The sequence below is a fragment of the Dromaius novaehollandiae genome, chromosome 9 (genome assembly GCF_036370855.1).
Source record: "Dromaius novaehollandiae isolate bDroNov1 chromosome 9, bDroNov1.hap1, whole genome shotgun sequence".
Taxonomy (NCBI): Eukaryota; Metazoa; Chordata; class Aves; order Casuariiformes; family Dromaiidae; genus Dromaius; species Dromaius novaehollandiae.
In genome coordinates, this window is record NC_088106.1 from 8,854,978 (window position 1) to 8,872,411 (window position 17,434).

Sequence of the window (17,434 nt, forward strand, 5' to 3'; positions counted from 1 at the left end):
TCCAGTTTCATCTCAAAGCTTTTCCCACAGAAAATATGTCACTTGGTTCTGTTAATGATTCTAATTAAGTCAGAATCTGCGGAAAGAAAATGCAGCCAAAGAGAATTGAAAACAATTCTTTTCACACTACCTAGTGAAAAAAAAAAAAAGATCCAGTGTTAAACTAGAGAAAGCAACAAGGCAACTGATGTGTCAGAGACACTTACTGTTACAAAAACCCCTGTAGCCATAAAACTTCACAGTGCATGTACTGCAACAGCCTCTGCACAATACGTAAGGCAAAGAAAATGAGGCTATTTTCCGAATATACTTTGCCCTCAGCACTGGCGACGAGACTGTCCATACTTAACCTAAAGCAAGCAGAATTATGTTTGCTTTAATGCATGTTCTCTCGCTATGAATTGTCCAAGCCGCCCTCCTGAAACTGCTGAGTTCTGTCTACCATTTCCACCTCCATCCTCTTCCCTGGTCTCCCCAGAGGATGGCGAAGAAACATAGCTGCTAAAACTAATGGCTTCATTTCCCAGTTCTGTGGAAACTTGCCTTAACCTGCAATATGGCTGTATATAGCTAACTTGAAGTATTGGTGTAGTGCTGAATTTCTTGCCCTTGATGAACTGGAGCTTGTGTCCTGTGTCCAGTACCCTGCTTGCATGTTCAGCTACCTGCTCCTACCCTATTCAGATGATGTCTGTGAGATATTAAGTGATACATTAAGAGATCAATTGACTCCTCTGTTTTTCTTTTCTTTTCTTTTCTTTTCTTTTCTTTTCTTTTCTTTTCTTTTCTTTTCTCTTTTCTTTTCTTTTTTCTTTTCTTTTCTTTTCTTTTCTCTTTTCTTTTCTTTTCTTTTCTTTTCTTTTCTTTTCTTTTCTTTTCTTTTCTTTTCTTTTCTTTTCTTTTCTTTTCTTTTCTTTTTTGTGTCTACTCCACTCTTGTGCTTTGAAGCATATGTCAGTGCCACCCAGAGTTTGAATAGCACCTCACTGAGGAGGGAATATCAGTGAGTATTACGAAGTTAGGTATTTAAGCATAATATCATACAATAACACTGTAGTACCTGAAGGAATATTCTCTGAGTCTTAGGATTAACTACAGATAATTTAAAGTTTTATTTTAAATAGACTGAAATACTAATTATTCATTTAACTGAAGTTCCATTTATGGCTAACTGTGTTTCAAATTACATAGAGAAAGTAAGTGCAAGAGGAATCATCCATATCTACCTAGCCTGTGGGCTGGCAGTAAATTCAGTCTATCAGTGATGTATTCAAATTAATACAAAATAAACCAGCACATTCATGAGGAGAATATTTTTTCTCCTTACTGAAGCTCAAAGAAATCAGACAGTAAAGAAAAAAAGAAAGAAAACCGTGGTATTACATCTCAAATGTGAGGCAATAAATTAGAAGATTTTTGTCTCTTCCCAAGGTAGAAACTCGAAGTAAATACATAAATAAATAAATAACAACAAAAAATCTGACACAGGCTGCCACTTCTTCCCACATTCACTCAACTAAATCATCCTTCATGCTTTGATCAATTTTAGGAGCAAACCAGTTTTCTTTCCAACCTAAAGCTCTAAGGAGGACCACCTATGGAGCAGGGAGTGTAAGAAACTGTTCTGCACTTCCCTCTGTGGGTTGGTACCCAAACCTTTTTGCCTCAGGTAATGAAGGACTGCAGAGAGCATGTTCATGGAAATAATTACGCAGTGCTGCAGCTAGCCTCTCGTTCAGTGCTAGTTTAACCTATACCCTGCAGGATTCCTGTTTATTTAAGACCTCTGAGTCTCTAGATTACTCATGTCAGCAGGAGTTGGACACTTAAGAACAGGAAGAACAGAAAACCACAACCTCGGGAGCCAACCTTGTCTGTCAATCAGCCCAACCTTGCCTAATCTTATGGCCGAAAGAGTCAGTGCAGGACCTCCTAGCACAGAAGCTAATGCCAAGGAAATTTAAACCCTTCCTCGAAGCATTACAGGCCCGTGCTCCCTGGCCTCACTGAACCAGACCTTATGAGGGGAGCACTGCTCCCCAGCTTACCTGCTCCCTCTCAGATAAGAACTGGGGAAGTTTGGAAAGTGCTACCAAATCCCCTTTGAAAGGATGTATCCAGCAGGCTGCTGGTCTTTCTCTTAAATTCATAGTGACTGTGGATTGCACATCACTGTGCAGCTGCAGGTAAGTCCGTTCACCTCTCTATTTATTGAGTCTTTGCATATTTAGCATTTATTTTCAAAGCTTTTTTAGATTAAGAACATTCATTCCTATGTGCTTGTATAGATATATTGTGGCCCTGATTTCAGTTGAGTTTACTGAAGTATGAAGAAATAACTAGAGAAGTCCCTCATTTCAGAGGCAGATAAAGGCTGAAATCAGTAATATAGCCACCAATTTTTATTACTGCCAATACATGTTGATTATTTCTTTCTTTAAGACACAGTCAAAATTACCTCCTATTGTACTATATAGAAGAAGTCTAGCAAACAACCTCAGCCCTTTACAACCAGAAGTGTGTGGTATAAAAAAATAGAAGTGATGCATGTTGAGACAAGGAATCAAATTCAATTGATTAATCCTGTAAGAGCACAACGACAAGATTCCAGGTTTAGAGAGTATTTAACCTTCTGAAATATTTTTTAGAGAGTGTATTATTACGATCATATTCACAATTGGCCTCAAATGAGGACATGGACTTGGAGCTTTTTCAGGGTAATTTAATCAGGCTTAAACAAAAAAGCAACAGCCAACCATTACAGACCAAGTCAATATAAACCTGATTTCCCAAAACTCATTTCAAAGTGACTTCCAGGAAACAACTGGTAGCTCCAAAATTCACAGGTTCAACTATAAATGTGATTTTCTTCAAGGTCTATAACTGGTTTTTTTTTGTTTGTTTTACTGCCATTTTCTTTAAATAAAATATTACGCATTAGATGAAGTTGTTGTGTTTCCGCTAAATCCTCGTTTTTTTTTTTTAATGTGAATCAATATATTTGGTAAGGCTGTTACTACTTGATAGTGACTAGAAATATAAACAAAACTCATTTTGTTACAAGAAAAATACACACATGGCATAAGTTTAATCTGCCTGCCTGCCTACCAGATGGAGAAAAGCACAGGGCCAAGTTACTGATAGAGTAACTATTTAATCACATCAGCTTGTTGTTGACTTACACATAAATACAAACATGACCACCTGCACTTTTGGGAACTCACCAGGTTTTCTCCCTACATCCTAAAATGCATGGAAGTTAATTCTTTATTCACAGTTTAGGTAGATAAATGATATAAGACAAATGAGATAATGTGGAAATAACATCTTTATCACTAATGGCTTTTATGGATACCTGTATCATAAGTATACTTTGGAGCTAAACTGCTCCCTTTCATAAGCTCAGTCTCCCTCTGACTGATTTTAAAGGTTTCAGCTAGGAGTTTTTGATGAATTTTAAAGGTCTATCAGGGTATATGGGATCTTCAAGAGCAGCAGGCTCTACGAGGCAGTGCTGCCGGTCCTGTTTCTCGAGTGAGTATCTCCACAGCCTTGACTCCTCAGAGGCAGTCTCCTACCCCAGCCGCCAAAAAGATTCTCGAGTGCTCCAAAGTGTTGTCAGTATTTCATAAATAATTCATAAAGTATTTCACAGACAACATCACTTACTTCAACAACATGTTTACTCAGGTCTCTGTTGCAATCAACAGATGTTTCAACATTGCCTTCACAGCACAAGGGTTTGGTCAATGTCAATAGGCATATCAGATTCTGGCTTGGTTTTGGATGTTTTTTTCCTATTTAAATCAATGAAACCATTCTGGCATAAAAGGATACTCAGAGGAGCACAGAATGGCAGGAGTTTGTCTCCCCAGAATATCTGAGCTTGGCTATGCAGTGGGGAGGAGGTATAGCTGCTGTAGCAGTACTCACTTGTTGAAATATTGCCTGAGAAAAAGGCAAATTCTACCCTTCCCAAGAAGCAGTGTGACTTCCTCTCTTGTTGCTTGTGCCACAGCACTCATTGGTATGAGCTTGCGAAATGAGATAAATGAGGCTCCGGGGACTATTAGGAAACAAGAGAAGGAGAGAGATGTGTTGAGGGAGAGCAAAGAGGAAAAAAAACCATTTTGGCCAGGACTGCAGGAATGCTGATATCTGCCTACCGTTACATGCATCCAGAAATATTCTGCAGATTTTAAAATTCTACAGTGTGAATTTTCTCTATCCCTCCCCTTTTCTTTTCACTCCTTTTTTGGGGGAGGATGGAAGGAGAGAAAAGCTGAGAGATAGCATAGAGAGAAGGGAAGAAAGGTGATAAAGCTTGAGTGATCCCTTAAAGATCTTATTAATACAGTAGGAAGATTGTTATAAACTCTACACAGACTTTTAACTGCAGCAAAAAAAATGTTTTGTGTGACAGTTTTCTAAACGTTTATAAGGTACATTCAGAGAAAAAAGTATCAGATGGAAATAGCGATATAAATATGATATCGAAAATAAGCTGCAAATTTCAAAGAAAAAAAATTACCTTTGGAACTACTTATCCTAGTACTTGATACTACTTACTCTAGTACCTGGTAGATTTTCTATCATATAAATAAGCACAGGATAGATTTTTGAAAGAAACACTGTAATTCAGGCAGAAATTAGAGGGCTGATACAGCAACACCTGGGTGAGATTCTTTGTTATGCAGACATTGAGACTAGATTATCATAATGGTTGCTTCTGGCCTAAAATGTATGAGCTTATGAATCATGGTAATGATACTGCAGCCAAGTCAATTAGCAGCATATATTCAATGAAAAAGAATTAATTATCATGTATTCACCTTCTGCCTTGATATCTGTAGAACTTTCTCTTGCGTCATTTGCCTATGCTGAATTCTTGGAGTATTTCACCCAAATCACTTCTGCTCTGGATTGAGAAACCTATAGAAACAAATCCTTTGGGTCTCCTAAAGTTCTTACCTCAGTTAATTTTGCTGACAACAGACACAGGGTATATAACTAAGCACTTTACACAGACTTTTCTTTCCCAGTGCTGTGGATATGTGGGATAGGTTACTAGGATCCATATAAATCTTAGATATTTTTCATGAGAACATATCAAAGACTGAAAAGCTAATATGGCAAAATGTGTATATATGTGTGCATGTCTGCATATGTGTCTGTGTCTGCAGTATATTTGTATTTGAGAGGATATAAGATTACGCATGGGTATGAAAATGTTTGCATTTGCTTACAAGTTGGAGTAAGGAAGATTGTTGGGTTGGAAGATTGTTGGGTAGGAGTGAAGCACAATTTAAACATAATATGCATTCAAATAACTATGGAGTAGAAAGTAACCACAGCAAAATAGCTCTGTTTCATAAGCTCTGATTGATTTGATGAGTTTTTGATGAACTTTAAAGGTCTATCAGGGTATATGGGATCTTCAAGCGCAGCAGGGTCTACGAGGAAGTGCTGCCAATTCTGTTTCTCAAGTGAGTAGCTCCACGGCGTGCTGCCTTGACTCCTCAGAGGCAATCTCCAGTCCCCGCCACCAAAAAGATTCTTGATTGCTCCAAAGTCTGTGCTCTTCATGAAGCCAAGAAAAGACAATTTATTATGATTTTTGCCAATTATGGTATAACTAGTTTTTTTAATAGAGCTGTTCTTTCAGAGAAGCACATTTTTGGTTCTTTACAGATTTTTCACAAAGCTCCCCACTGTGAGCTCAAACAAGGTTAAAAAGAGGATAGGAGAGAGTTCTGGCCCCTCTCAAATTCAAGAAATGGATTTCTAAAAGATGACTATTTACAAACATAGCTATTAAACAATCTTAGTAGCATTTAGCTCTTCCAGAAATGTCATGAAGAGGTATTCAGGCACATTGTCTTCCAGCACTACAACTGAAGTGAGCCAAATATACTCTGCCTGAGGCCGGTACAGAGATTGAAAACTCAGAATATCTGTTGTCCTGATGGCTTATTTTTATTCTGTCTAACTGTGGTCCTTTACCAACCATGGTGCTTTATTCAAGACCAGGAAGGGCTAAATAATTGGATTTTCTTGGCAGGTAACCTTTATAACTCTGCCAATTAATCCAGCAGAAAAAAATACACTGCACTGATCTGCTGTGAGGAGAAACAACTAAAAGATGAGCCAGAAAGGCATGGACCAGATCCAAAAAAGACAAGGCACCTAAAATATGGTGACATACCTAAATCCAAATGTGCAGTCCTGGGTCCTTTGCCCTCCCTGCTAAACTTCTGTTTTACTCAGGAAGTATTTAAAATGCACATATGCTTCTCTATTTCTCTTTAAAATTCCATACGCACCTAGAGAATAATTAGTATATTTTACCCCAATGCTGTTCACAGAAGCAGTTCTGGGATCAACGACTGGATTCACTCTCTCCAGCACTACCACCAGTGAGTAACATATGCTGTAAATTTGAGCCTGCTGAGCATGTACTCTACAGCTGAATTAGGCACGTCTGGATTTCCATTAGTCTGGCAGCTCAGTGGGAGTTACTGCTACTGAGGTGCTGGACATTCACAAATGTGGAACAGATGCCCAGCGTCCTGAAATTTAGCCTGACAAAATTTCTGGCTGGAAAAAGGGGGCTCGTCTGGGAAAACCATATGATAATCCTAATAGCTCATGTTCTGATGGATAGGCCAGTGTAATGCTTAGTCTTGTGCTCTCTGGCCAATTAGTTTTGATTTCTTTTCTGCACGGTGACCTGTCTCCAACAAGATTGTTTCCACTCCGTTCCCCATTCTCATGACATCCAAGTCTTAGGTACTCTTTTGAGAGAGGAAGGCATGGATTAAAACCCTTTTAAGCAGCTAAGAATACTGACCTTGGGCTTCAAACATCCTGAAGGAACAGACTAGCCTTTAGATTATTATATTGAAGGATGCAATGCCACACACGGTGATGTCGCGGATGGGGGACTGGCTGGGGCTTTATGAATGTCTTACATCACCTGGGTCACCTGTGTCACCCTAGGCATTTCTGTTCTGGATGGCTCATTGCTCCTTTAGCCTCCCTGGTAAATCCAAATTTAAGTCAATGACATCAGCATCACGAGAACTTTTTTCTTCAGGGAGCCAAGGTTCTTTGCAAGGGAGGGTTCAAAAAGGTAAGAGCTGCACTGAATAAACCACTTATTGGCTCTGACCATTTGAGTCAGATAGGCAAGTGGAGGAACCGTGGTTTGGATTCCTGATCTTCAGCTAGCATAAATCAACCTAATTCTATTGGCGTCAGAGGAAATGAGCTGATTTGAGCCAGCTAAAGTGTAGCATTACATTTCTCCCTGTTTACTTACTGCATCTTAATGACTGCCAGGCAAAGGCACCTGACTGGGGACATTAGATACAAACACTTTATACTCTTTACATTTTGTTCAGCTAAAGACTAAGAAAGACAAAGACATTAACTTACGAGGAGAAACCTAGGCCCCTGAACACTTAGCACTAATAAGGTGCTTTTCAGTTTCTAAGTGTTTTACAAACATTAATTAATTATTCCTTTCAACAACACTTGGTTATTTTCTGTTACTGGAGTGCATATTTACCAAGTTAGCTCCATTTGTGCACAGCACGTTGTTGGCAGCAGGCAGGAGAATAAATTGATCTATAACCACATGCTGTAATTTGCAGCAGATTTGCTTCACCAAACACCACCAGACAGCCACAGAAGCAGCTCAGAGGAGTGACCACTCCCTCCTGCATTATAAGCGTGGTGGTGATTACCTTACGTGTGAGAGTGAGCCGAAATACAAAACCTGCATGCTGCACAATTCAGCTAATTCCATTGAAATATGTCAAACAGGAGTAACCACCTTGATGGATCAAGACACCAAGCACAGAAATGACACAGAGAATAGGTAGATTTCTAATAAAACACATGAATGAAGTTGCCACTGGGAGACAGAAGACTTTCCTGCATGCAACAGCTTTTAAACATTCAAAATAAACCTGTTCTGCATCAGGAAGTTCTCAATAGCGCTCTCAAAAAACTGGAGAATGTGCTGTTAGCAATCCCAGAATAACCAAGAGCCACGCAGGCAGGAACATGACCAGGAGCCCCAGGTTCAGCTCCCAGCTCTATTCAGGTCAGACTAAGGACTTGAGCTGCAATGTCTGGCTTTCTAGAAAAGCAGCCCTAACCACTGAGCTCTTGCTCATTTTCACATCTCTGTCCTTCTCTCCCGCCTCCCTGCTTAAATGCCATGCTAAAGGGGAGGAATGCTTTCTGGCATTTTTGCAAGTTGTATCTAAACTGGTGCGTTTCCACTGGAAATTACTGTTTCACTGAACTGTGACGGACAATAGTGGCTATTACTGTAGGCCAGATAATACCTCTACAGTTGAAAACGGGGTCTTGGGAAGTGTTAAGTGATCACGTTTTAATTAGAGCTGCTTAAATTTTTCCAGTTAACTAATTTCTGGCATAAAATGCTGGAAGGTATCAAGTATAACCATAACTTTCAGCAGAAAGCAAGAGCGACCGCCCGCTCGATTTCCAGCTCACTTGCAGGGCGGGAAATTCCGCTTCCACCTCGCCCCCGAGGATGAGCCCAGGCCTCGGTTAATAGGGGCTGGCACACCGCAGTTACGAAGCTGAATACTGCACATACAGTAAATCTGATTTCACTCCGTGCTCAATGCAGCTTGTTCTACACACGACTTTCAAGCTCGCTGTTCCTCCCATCAGCTTTGGACTACACGTAACCTAGCTGAAGTCAGTGATGTGGCTTAGTGTCACGCACTCAACCTGGATATGAAATATTGCAGGACTGGGAACCAAATCTTTTAGTATCACTAATATCACACAACAGGAGTGATAGAGAACACCACACTTTGATACTCCAAGACATGCAATATAATTAATGAGCCATCTTCAGCCTTGCCTATACTTAAAATGTTTTGTCTACAGGTGGAGCTGCATGGGCTCACACTGGAAACGTGGCATGCAAAGGAGCTAAATTGGCAAAAGCATCATATTATAGCTCTCTAAACAGAAAAAAAATGTATCGGCCAATAGATTCTTTCACCCCTATAACTGTATCTCTACCTGGGCTTTTGTCAGCACAGCTATTTTCTCACAGTCCTACTCCGGAAAACTTTCTCGTGTATGAAAAGCCTGAGATTGGTGGCTGAGTATTATCTTCTACATGGATGTTTACAGTTTCCAGCATCTTCTCTGAAAGAATCTCACTGAAAGTAATACACAATTATTTACTGGAATCAGGCACACAAAAACTCAGTCTATTTTCAGTCTGAATAGTTTAAACTGTGCTGTGGGATCCTTTGATGGGGCGGCTGGGAAGGAAACAAAACCCCCTCCTGCTGATGCATTCTGATTCACCTCCATCTATGTTTGGTACAAACAAACAGGGAGGTAATCATACGTACTTCTGCTGTGCGCTCTGCAAGTACACCGAGCCTTCAGTTGAGAACACGGCACATTGCACAGTGATGCAAACAAGGGATTTGGTATTACGCGCATTCCAAAGCAAACACAATAGTCATTTATTTCCTGAAGTGTAGAGAAACAATAAAGCCTTTTTATTTAATTAAATATGAATGTCTCTAGCTATAAAAATAAACTGCAATTTTAATCTAAGAATAGAAATTTCAGTTTCTGATATATGGTTATATCCCAACTTCAGACTTAGGGAGGCTGTATGCATCTACTATTTTTCTGCATGTTAGCATTTTAATGTATTAATTAACTGAACAAATGTCTCTTATTCTAAAGGATACCCATTATTTATTTTTACAGCCTATACACAGACATATCAATACATTTTTACACTGATACACTGTAAAATAATTATACACTAAAAGCAGGGTAACTACTGGAATACCATATATTGTATCAGGATAAAAGCAACAGTATTCTGGATAGATGCTAAGTAGTTCCTTGCAACAAATACTTTCAGAGTTATAGAAAGGATAGCAATCAGTACTGTGCAGAAGACAATGTAATAACCTTTTCACATAGGAAGGGACATACCAGATTAACGGTTCGTCTCATCTAGGAACCATTCTCTGACCAATCTCTGACACTAGCCAGAACCAGAGACGTTCTAGAGGAAGATGCAAAATATGCCTGATAAATATGAAATTAAATGGCTACAATTAAACTACCTTTCCAATATTCATCAGAAAAACTTTAGCTCATGCTGTAAAACATAAGGGAGTTTTTCTGATACTGGGATTAAAAAAATCCCCCGAACTCATTCTAAATAATTCACCTGTGGATGTTCTTATTATTCAGAAAAAAAACTAAGTTTTAATTTTTTTCTGGGTTTTAGCTCAAGTTACATTGCTGGCAAAAAAAATCCACAAGCTAATTAAACATATACAGAATGGATTTCTTGTTATTAATTTGTCGCCTTTTGAATGCACTGAATATTACCTACCACCAGCTGAGAAATGTAAGCAATTTAAACAGTCTTCGTAGCAATAGTTATTGTACAGAAGCACCCAACCTAATAGTAATTTTTGACAATGTAAACCTGCGATTTACTCATGCCATGAAAAAGTTTTGCTTTTTTTAATTTAAAGAAATTCACTTAGTGTAGGAACCAAGGGAGAACTAGCACTTGCTCTTATGAATTTGTAGGACAGAGCAGGAAAGAGGAAAATATGAAACATGTTCGCTCTTGCATTTCTCAGAATGAGGGCATTAGATGTGTTTGCAATATAAGTAGATGAAGCCGACTGGCACCAAGCCCTGACAAGCTCCCTCTTTAATAAAGTGTGTTTCTCTCAATACCAAAATCTAATCAGCAGAACTTGCTTGATTCATTCTAAATGTACAACATGTTAAACATCGTAGACACTTAATATGTGAAAAGGATCATTATTCACAGACTCTTAATCAAAGCTCCATTTGGTGTCATTATTTGTTTGGTTTTACATGTTTCCTGCTTGCTTGAATGAAAATTTCTAGTATTGGTCACTGTCACAACTAGCTCAGAGAAGCTAGACAAGGAGTTGTGCTGCATTCAGAAATTCCCAGGCATAACATGTTTTTTGTTTTTTTCTTGTAAAATTCTGTAGTGTTTGCTAGGCTGTAAATTATTGATTTATTTTGGTGATTTACTTTGCAGCAAATTGAAGCTATGTGCAAACTAAATACAACTTCACTTAAGCTAATTAGGATGATGGGGACTATAAAGATCCAGCAACTGATAATTGTATTTATTTGACACGTATACTGTAAGCCAAAAAACATTCCCCTCTCTCCCCACCCACCACGTATTTCTTCAACAGTTTCAACTCCTCCGTCTATGAAAGTTTTAAGGTGATAAGTACGTGAAGCAATATGTATGTGAAGATCTCCCCCATATTGAGGCTGGGGAGGGTTTAGGCCAGTAAGTAGGGCTAGGGAAACAGTAAAGTACTCGTGTTTTTTTCCCTGAAAGTAAAAATACGATTACCAGTGTTTGTCATATGAAATATAGATTGAACTATTCTTCTTTTTCTGTACTTTTTGGGGCCACAGATGTCCCTGGCAAAAGCAGATTCTGAAGGCATTAGCACCCAGGAGAACTGTCTGACCAGTGTCACGGGAAGTCTGGCACCATGAAACACGGGACACGGGCTGCCGTGCATGGAGATTTCACCCTTGCTTCAGCAAAGGCAAAGTTCATTCCCTGGAGTTTCAGGGCCTGCTCTCATGGCTTTCCCAGAAAGAGAGGCATTTGGCTTTCGATGTGTATTTTCTAGAGATGAAAATATCCCACTGTAGATTTCTATCTCAGCATCAAAGGTCCAGCGATTGCATCTGGAGCAGGATGTAGCGGATCTGAAGAAAAGCCCAAGCTCTGTCATGGACACACAACATGGACATATTGGCTACCGATGCAGATATATTCTGGCTAACTTTTAAGCTAACCAGGTTGGCTACCTACAGCAGCAGCGATGTGTGAGTACCTGGATGGGACTCAGAGACCACAACATTCTGTAATCTTAAATCTACAGAACAGAAGATATTTAGATGCTGAAGCACAACTCTACATCAGGGCATGGGCAAGGAAAAAAGTTCTTGTTAACGAGAGCCAGAATCACAGGATACACCATTTCACGTTCCTATTGCTCTGCGCAGACCTTGCAGGTGGGCTCTGAGAGCAAGAGGCCGTGAGAGCCCAGAGCCTGCAACCGTAAGCAACCATTGCTCTCAAGGCTTTCAGACTCTCTCCTGTGAAACTGAGCACCTGAAAGCCCCGACTATAATCAGAAAACAGGTCTTTTCCATTACTAAGTTCTTGCCTAATGAAATCAATATTCTGGTCAGCTCCACCACTAGAAATAGCAGCTGCAGTATGTAGGGGAACATATTTCATTTTCCCAACTCCATGTACTGGTGTTACACAAATGAAATTTTCTCTGACTTTCAGGCTACATGAAATCTTGAAATTAAAATGAAATGTAATTGTCAATGAATGTAAAGTATTACTTTTTGGCCAGCTCTATTTGTAAATATGAAGTATACCAGACACCTCAATGTGTCTTTCACGACATCTCAAATTATTTTTCTTTATTATATTGTTGAGATTTCCGAAGCCAGCTGCTTAGGGGTTTTCAGTGCCCAAATTCCCACTCATTATTTCATTTGACACTCAGATCCCTTGAGCAGCACTGAAAAATTACTGAGCCTTAATATCTGTGCAAGAATTCGAAACAATAGCTACAATGAAGAAACTGGTCCTGGCACTAAAAAACCAATGAATATGTAAGACAAATTGTATCTGGAGAGAGTAAACACATTAAAACAGGCTACCAGTAGCGTCTTTCAAAAGATATACAGTGTAAGCTGCATACTTTTCAATAGCTCAAGGGGCTTATAGTCAATAAATTTAACAGGCTGCAACCAAAAAAATCTAAGTGAAAGTACAGTATGTAAATGGAAGTTAGAGTGCACTCTTCTTTTCAACCTTAGGACAGAGTTAATAGAGGGGAAATGACAAAATACATAAAAAGGAATGTACAGGATTTGACAGAGTATATTTTTTTTCTTTTAACTTCAAGGCAAACTACCAGACTATTTTGGTGTACAGATAAATCAAAGAACTTTTTTCAGTCTGCATAAAAGTCTCATTTTCAGTACTGGTACGATTAAGCTTCAGCTGTATGGGCATGTAGGGGATTACAAAGGAAGTAGTGTAAATGCTGACCTTGTCACAAAGAGATTAGCTTCAATGATTATATAGTAAAATAGTTATGCTTTCTGCACTTATTGTTTAAAATATCCATTGACAGTTTCTGTAAAGCTCGTGGATAGCCAGGGTAATAGGGTAATGACAGTAGCAGTATCTGACAGCCTCATCACTGCCTCTTGACATTATTCATGCTATTCTGATGCTTGGTCAAGGGAGTTGGATCCTCAGCCTTGCCAGATATGTTGGCAGTGACTCACTGTTTACGTGATAAAAGATATTTCCTTTAGGAATTCCCTTTATTTAAAGCTATACTAAATGTAAATGCATTGGACCATCTTGTCCTCGTGATTATATTCCTGTTAAATGATTTTTTCAGGACCTATCCCTGACTTGTCCCAGTGTGACGAAGAGCACATGCAGGTTGATTTTCCACTAACTTAACCCTCACGTTGACATTTACACTTGTTTAAGCTGTCAGTAAAATTGAACCAGCTGGACTATTCCCACCGAGATTCTCTTTTCTCAAAATTTTCTCTTAGTCTGCCGTTTCCAAAAAACTCTTGCTGGGAAGATGTTAGGTCAGCGAAGGATGGAGACTGTACATGTAGGACAATCAAGACCTTGGCATTGGATACGACAGGCCTGACCTGAAGTCCGTACTCTGTCTTAGTGGTGACTTTTTGGATTAAAAATCCTGCTCTGAAAGGGAAAGAGCAGCAAATGGTATGGAGGTACTGCAGCCTAAGTTGGTATCTTAATACAGAAGGCGACAGGCAGAAATCCCCTCTGTGTGAATAGTTCTGCGTTTCTCAGTGCATTCTAGCTAGTTTATTGTTCTCCAGCAGGATGAAAATAAATTCACCAGAAATTGTCATCTACTTGTCTCTGCTCCTATGAAATGGTAACGCATCAAAATTTCCTACTTACCCCGGTGATACCATTTGAAAGTTTGAACATATATTGGCAGCTGTATATAGTACAAGACAGTGAAGGAAGTGGCTTGTTTTGTTTGCTCAATAATTGCACAGACTAATCTCTGTTGTTAACTGTACAAAAGTAAAGTTAATTTTGGTTCACGAGACAAGCATGCCTGTATAAGGGACAGAGCACAGAACAAAATCATGTAGTTTACTGAGGGGAGGTCTTTTACATTGGTTGGGTACTTTGCATAAAGCAAAGTGCAGTCTTTTGTCTAACATACTACTGGCAAAGAAATCAGTGCCTTCTAGGAGGCTACAAAAATTATGTTAAAACTAGCAAAATTGATTAATGCTTAATTATGCTTAAAGCAAAAAGATAGGTTCTGACTTGCCAAATTGCTTCAGCTAAAGACATGGTATGTTAAGATTTTTCTTGAACAATATTATCTATTAAGCTCTATTAAGCTATGTGAAATAAGGCCTGGATTTCTTCCCTAATTTCATGTCAGTGGAAAGTGAGATAAAGTAGAGAGGAAAGACAGGACTGTATTGTGGATCTGTTTTTCTTTCTTTCTTTCTTTCTTTTTTTTCTTTTTTTTTTTTTTTTTTTGAGAAATACAGCACAAAACTTGCTTTAGTCAGTCCATGAAAGGTGGTCACCAGAATTGGCCAATAAATTTTTGAAAAAGCCTTTTAATCATAGTTAAGGGTATGTGTACTCTCAGTATGCCATTTCTTAGGCTAGACCTGCACAGCAGTTTGTGATTGCTGCATGATGGGGATGTAGCCAAGCAGTGGGCACGCCAGTCACGCTGGGCAGTGGTGGCAGCCTGTCCTCAGAAGCACGGAGCGCAGCTGCAGCTGGTGGAAAACCTAGGTCATTTCTACACTGAAGTGCTGTCACGGTGGAGACGCAGAGGACTGAGCCCCAAGCCTGGCTGTGCATGCAAGTCGTCGGGGAAAATAAACTGTCTATTCTTGATCAAGGGAGATGTGTCTGGACATGCACAGGATATGACAGATGAGTGCTTGCTACAGAAAGACATTAGTAACCAGCCAGCCAGGGAAGGTGACAGACTGATTAGAGGGGCCCGTGAAAATAAAAATCTTTCCATAGAGGAAAACTAATCCCTCTCTTGTTTTCTCTGCAGTTAAGCTGAGAAAGCCTTATCTCATTTATCTAATGAAAAATACACATCCACTATGGTAAATATTCATCTAAATATGGCTAGCAATGCACTTTGTCTTGTAATTACCTTCTCCTGTTAGAGCCCCTTGTTTCTTTGATATCATCGTCCTATGGATAACTTCATGACGACAGTCTTGAGAACAGAGAACTTGGTTTCCTCTAAGGAGAAGAGGAAGCAGAAGGTTTATGAGGACTGTGTTCGCCATGCCATCCCCGGGTGACTTACTGCACCATCTAACCGTGTTAGCTGATTTTAATAGGAAAAGGCAAAAGGCCAAGCAGCGGATACACTTGCTGTATCCACAAACTAGCCAGACAGGAGACTCTTGTGCTTTCAGATGGCATAAAAGGGTGAAAGATTAAATGCTTTTTTTTTTTTTCCTTCAACTGTTGCTAAAAAGCCTTTGAATAAGGACTGATTTTTCTTTTAGTGAACTTGTTCCATAGGTTTGTTTCCAATGGTTTTGGGCATATAAGGGCTGCTTTTAAAATTCATTGAACAACTTTACCTTCTGGAAGGAATTTGAACATGCTATTGCACACTCCAAAATAAATCAACTTGTACACTGCTCATTGTTAAAAAAAATCTGGCTCACTACATCTCTAAAACTAGAAATTTAAAACAGCTTTAATATAAACTCATTTACTTGTCAATTGTATTTACTTCAATAAAGAAACACTGTTTTAACTATAGTCATGATAGTTTCTTCATGAAATACATTTTAACGCAGATATAGGAAAGAACTCAGTAGTATTCTGAATTATACTAATTATAATTTCTAGCTATAGTTAGGCAGAGAGTATTTGAAATGGATAGGGTCTATCTCTGCCATTTTTTTTCCCAAATACCTGAAGTAAATGTAAATTATTGAACTGAATGATAAAAGGAGTTAGCATTCAATTAGACAGTAAGCTACCTCTCGGTCAAATGGTATCACACAGAGTAAATGAGGTCAAATGGAAATAGAATGGGATGTTTAAAAACATGTAAGAAGCCCTGAGTGAAATATTCACAACAAACAACATATTTTATTAGATTAGTTCTATCTACAAGTAATCTGTGAAGGATGAAATTTTCCAAAGCCCTTTGGAAGCCGGTGGGAGGGTCTCCCTAACCATAGACAGGCCAACACTGAAAAGTTCTGAAAAGTTTACCTAAGCTATCTAATTTTTAAATTCACGTGTTCATTATTCAAAACTATGCATATATAAATAATTTACTGCATAGTTAACGTTTTAATTCAGCGGATAATAAAGGAATGCAAACACTTTATGTGAAGATGTTCTAGCCAATAAATTATTTGTGAACCAGTTTTATGATTACATTAGTGGCTACTTGCTACTCTTGAGTCTCGATTTGTTTTGTGTCACTGGCTACCAAATATTCCATTGCATTGTTTTCACTTCCTACCTGGGTTTTATTTTTCTAAATAAATACATGTAAATAAATGTTAAGATAGTGGTATGAATAGAAACGAACTCACCTTTTCTTCCAGGCAGACTTGTGGATTTTATTTCAATATCTGTGTACATCATTTTGGAGTGTTCACTCAGTTCTGATGGCCAGAACGCCAGGAACCGACCAGCCTTCAGACTGCTGGAGACAAAACTGTCCGAGCAGAGACATTCTCAGTCCGGTGGAGAATTTTGAGTTGTCTCTTGAGCTGCATATGCATCCCACTAGGTCTGACAAAAGCACCGAAATAAAACCGCTGCCTCCCAGGCCCACCACATGCAGCACATCCCAGCTAGACCTTTCCCCCGACGCAGTGGCAATGGGCTGAACCCAAACGCCAGGTGGACGTTCTCGCACGAAGAGCCTAAGAGATGCATTTATATTTCCTTGAGCCCAAAGGTCTTCAGCACAATGACACGGTAATAGTTTTACAAGCGAACGCTATCTCACAAGTGGCTGGATATAAACCTGTTTTCAGAGAACTGCTTGCACTGCTGTAAGTCTGTGTCATCATCCCTTCCAAACTCATACACGCTGAAGGGGCCATAAAATCCATCCAAATCTAGGCGACTCCTCTTTTCAAATTATAATAAATGAAGTACTGCCGGTCAAACTTGATTCTAAATTATATCCAAGGACCTTTTAAATTACAAAATTACGACAGAGCTCAGTACCATCATTATCATTAAATGCCACCT

The 17,434-nt window shown here is 39.1% G+C and overlaps 1 long non-coding RNA gene across 5 annotated transcripts in view; it reads right to left on the reverse strand.

Moving 5' to 3' along the window:
- Nucleotides 1-17,064, reverse strand: part of LOC135329157 (uncharacterized) — a 73,238-nt gene extending 56,174 nt beyond the window's left edge. For 3 of the 5 annotated variants that reach the window (XR_010390455.1, XR_010390457.1, XR_010390454.1), the window contains exons 1-2: nt 16,765-17,064; nt 15,348-15,439 (exon numbers count right to left, since the gene is read on the reverse strand). This is a non-coding gene — a long non-coding RNA (uncharacterized LOC135329157). Of the gene's footprint in view, nt 1-2,017; nt 5,581-9,543; nt 11,837-15,347; nt 15,440-16,764 lie in introns of those variants that run through there. The other 2 variants (XR_010390456.1, XR_010390453.1) reach the window with 2 other exon arrangements.
- Between the last annotated feature and the right edge of the window lie 370 nt (nt 17,065-17,434).